This window comes from Octopus bimaculoides, chromosome 10, assembly GCF_001194135.2.
Source record: "Octopus bimaculoides isolate UCB-OBI-ISO-001 chromosome 10, ASM119413v2, whole genome shotgun sequence".
NCBI classification, from domain to species: domain Eukaryota; kingdom Metazoa; phylum Mollusca; class Cephalopoda; order Octopoda; family Octopodidae; genus Octopus; species Octopus bimaculoides.
This window is the reverse complement of record NC_068990.1, coordinates 2,477,266-2,481,421: the sequence shown is the minus strand read 5'-3', so window position 1 is coordinate 2,481,421 and position 4,156 is coordinate 2,477,266. Positions and strand designations below refer to the sequence as shown.

General features: G+C 32.3%; 1 long non-coding RNA gene across 1 annotated transcript in view; it reads right to left on the bottom strand.

Annotated features, from left to right (window-relative positions):
- Window positions 1–4,156, bottom strand: part of LOC128248845 (uncharacterized) — a 99,811-nt gene that overhangs the window by 9,173 nt on the left and 86,482 nt on the right. The window contains exon 2 of the long non-coding RNA XR_008264965.1: window positions 1,453–1,534. This is a non-coding gene — a long non-coding RNA (uncharacterized LOC128248845). The remainder of the gene's footprint in view (window positions 1–1,452; window positions 1,535–4,156) is intronic.

Sequence of the window (4,156 nt, the reverse complement as noted above, 5' to 3'; positions counted from 1 at the left end):
ATATATATATATATATATATATACATATATATATATATATCTACTGAACTATAACTAAGTAATAGATTCAATAAAGTATACAAATAATAAATAATACAAAATATAAAGAAGGAAAAAATAAGTTTACAAACTTCAAATTCATCTTTTGAAAAATGCGATTTTAAGAACTAGTAATAGATTATTTAGGAATCACATTAATGATAAACTATTTCACAATAAATATGTAATTCTTTTTATCAATAAAAATTCATTTTCAAGTGGTATACAAAAAAATGATCCATTCGGACAGTTGTTGTTACACCGTCATACTTCCAGTATATAACGAATTTCACTTTATTTTGTGTAAAGTGAGTTATTGTATTAAACGTCATAGTGTGAAATCCAGTATGGAAAAATGTATTGTATAAAATACATTATATACTACATTATATATATTTGTGTATGTGCACGCGTGCGTGCGTACATATAGATACATATATGTATACATACATATATATATGTATATATATGTACACACACACACACACACACACACATATATATATATATATATGTATATATATATATATATATATATATATATATATATATATATATAGGCGAAAGATAGATTCAGTAGGTGTAGTATGAAACTAGATGGTCACCTGCATGTCGTATCATGTAAATTATTAGAAATGTACTATGTTTGTGGCCCAGGCCCTTCTACATATTGCATATAGTATTATTATCTCCTACATGAAACAACAGCAACACTGTAGAATCCGATGTGAATTAGCAACCATCTCCTAAATAATTGTGTCCTGTGCATGAAGTGTTTGCGTCTCATGCTCTGTCACATTAACAGTTAATGAAATGTAAATAGTAATATATAAGAATAATATAGACAGGACTACTCGAAATATAATATAATGAAAAGAAAATAATGACTCAAGAGTGATAGATATAGTAGTATATTTATATAAATTAATATATGGTCTTTGGGAAAAAATACATTTATATCGTAATACATCATCAGAAACCAATGGATCACAATATCGAATTCGTTCGCTTCAGGACATACAAAATCATGAGCTAGGGCCGCTGATCTGTCAGATATTGAGTTAAATTATAACTAGATGAAATATTTGTGGTTGGTGCCGAGTAATGTTTGACGCTATTTAACTTAACTCACTTAAGGTCAGTCCGCTGTAAACGGGTATTTGGACAAGCGAAGTTTATTCACCCTGCACTCGGCTAGAACTGCGGCATTATAATGATTATTTTGATTGCAGGGACGAGTTCTAATGTTGATATTGCTATCGTTTCGGAATTATAAACACTATTAACATCCCCATTAGAAGAGGAATTTTCGAAGGAGTCCCTCTTTCCTTTCGTCTACTTAGCATTGGCGCTTTAACTGACATGGTAAACAGAACTTGACATGGATACAACTATTACCATAAAACAACAAACCTGCTTTTGTATATGGGTGATTTAAAGTTGTACACTGCAACTGACAGCCAACTGGAAACTCTTCTACAGAGGATACACGGATCTACCAATGAAATCAATATGAGATGTAAAATATGTGCCAGAGATGTTGAAATGAAAAACTTAAGAACAAGAATATCGTACTAAATCATTGAAATAAGAGTACCAGATCAAACCCAGACTAACACACATTTAAAGATCAATGAACCGGATACAAATGAAAGAAAATAAGAGAAGAATCTTATAAACAGATTAGAATAAGGCATAAAACAACTAATTGCAAGTAAGAAAACGTAATAGGCATGAATATTCTCGCTATATCAATTATAATATTCATAACAGGACAATAAATGAGTTAACAGGAAAACCAGCATGATAATTACTTTATTTAGTATACCACACACGATAATTGAAACAGACAGATTATACAATTCGAAGATTTGAAGGTGGTGGTAGAGGCCTGATACGACTAGAAATCTACTTTAAAATATCCAGTAGAAGACTGCAAAAATATGTAATTCAGAAGCAGAGAAACTTATACAAACAGTTACTGAATATTCTTAAAACAATGAAAAAATATTATATGTCTCCACTGCAACCAAAAGATAGAGTTAACTTTTCAATTGTTTATAATCTTCTGTGAATCCTGAAAAGAATACGACCACCTGAAGCTAACATACCTACATAGACACAGCTAATTATAAATTTCAACATGTATGAAGAAATTATGAACAATAACATATTTCAAAATGTAATGAATAAAATTTGTTATATCTTCTATCAAAACAAAATCTACAACTTAATCATCATTCAACAGTGCTCCAGCTACCCATAGAAAAATGAAACTTACCACAGATTAGATAAAGCCAAAATGTTCACAGATGTTCTACAGCCTGTTCAAAATTAATCAATCCAATCTTTGAAAACAGAGTCAATATTATTCCTATAACGGAATATGTATGTGGTCTACAGAAAAATATTGAACAAGGTTTCAGCTTATTGTAAGATTTTCTTTATCACAAGGTGACACGAAGGTAAAGGTTTGTATATACATATATATATATATATATACACACATACACTCACATATATATATGTATACGTGTATATATATATATATATATATATATATATACACACACGTATACATATATATATATATGAGTGTATGTGTGTTTGAGTGTGCGTGTGTGTGTGTTTGTGTGTGTTTATGCATGTATATATATATAACCCGTCCTTAAGGTAAGATCAACAAGAAGTATTCTACTCAGCGAGAGATATCATTTAATGAACACAGTATAAAGATGCGATCTTCTAATAATTTCTTGGTATTGAGAAACTTGCCTATTAGGAAACGACTATCTTTATACTGTGTTGTTCAAATGGCGACTATCAGAATGATGTAGACGCCTCTGATGAGAACCAAATACGGTTCGAAAATCGATTAAGGCTGCTCATCATTTTTTCAGTCCGCAGAGAAATGACTAAAATTTGTCCCGTTTCTAATTATACCATATATATATATATATATATATATATATATATATATATATATACACGGATTGAAGGCACGACTGATCTCGATTACTAGGACCGCCTTAAAGCTTTGAAACTTTACTCTCTCCAGCGCCGCCGCGACTGGTACGTCAATTGTACGATGGCGAGAATATACCGCCAGCATTGCCCAAACGACCTGAACATTAGTTTCAAGGTTCATCCAAGGCTGGGACCACGGGTCATAGTCCCCTGCCCAATTTAGGATCACAACGTATATGTACTTGCGGCCCAATTTCTTTTCCTCAACAGACCCTGCTCTGTTCAATATTGTCCCTAAACTGATCAAAGAGGAAAAGGATCCCATCACTTTTAAACGGAGTCTGGAAAGATGTCTTCAAAGAATACCAGATAAGCCACCCATACATGGATACAACTCACTCAACAAGAACTCACTACTTGAATGGACCATAAAAAAAAACCTTGACTTAAAAAGGATTCAGATAATCCTATCAGGTGGTGCTATTAAGTTAGACATGTCCTGGACCAATCTTTGGTCGAAACATATCTAAGATTTATCTAAGTTTTATATATATATACGTAGGAAAAAAGATGTATAATAACATGGAGGCATTTGTACTCGAATACACAAACTAATACTCATTGTTTCGTATAACATTTCGTCAGTCATGTCAGTTGCACATTTTGATATTATTCGTTTTGATTGGCTCGTTCGTCATTAATTAAAAGTTGAATGTGCCTCTGTTTAAACAAATTCATAATAAATTCTAGTCTCGCATCAGTTTTACGTCTCGCGAGTTGTCAATTTTATATTGTTATTTTGAATCTTGAAATTTATATACATAATTATCCTATATACATGCACACTTATCTGCACAGACACACACACGTGTGTGTGTGTGTGTCTGTTTGTGTGCGTGCGTGCGTGTGTGTGTGAATTCTTTTATTCTCTTATTTGTTTTAGTCATTTGACTGAGGCCATGCTGTAGCACCGTCTTTAGTCGAACAAATCGAGCCAAGGACTTCTTCCTTGTATGACTAGTACTCATTCTATCGGTCTCCTTTGCCGAAACGCTAAGTTACGGGGAGGTAAACACACTAACATCGGTTGACAAGCAATGGTTGGGGTGACAAACACAGATACACAAATACACACACATGTGTATATATA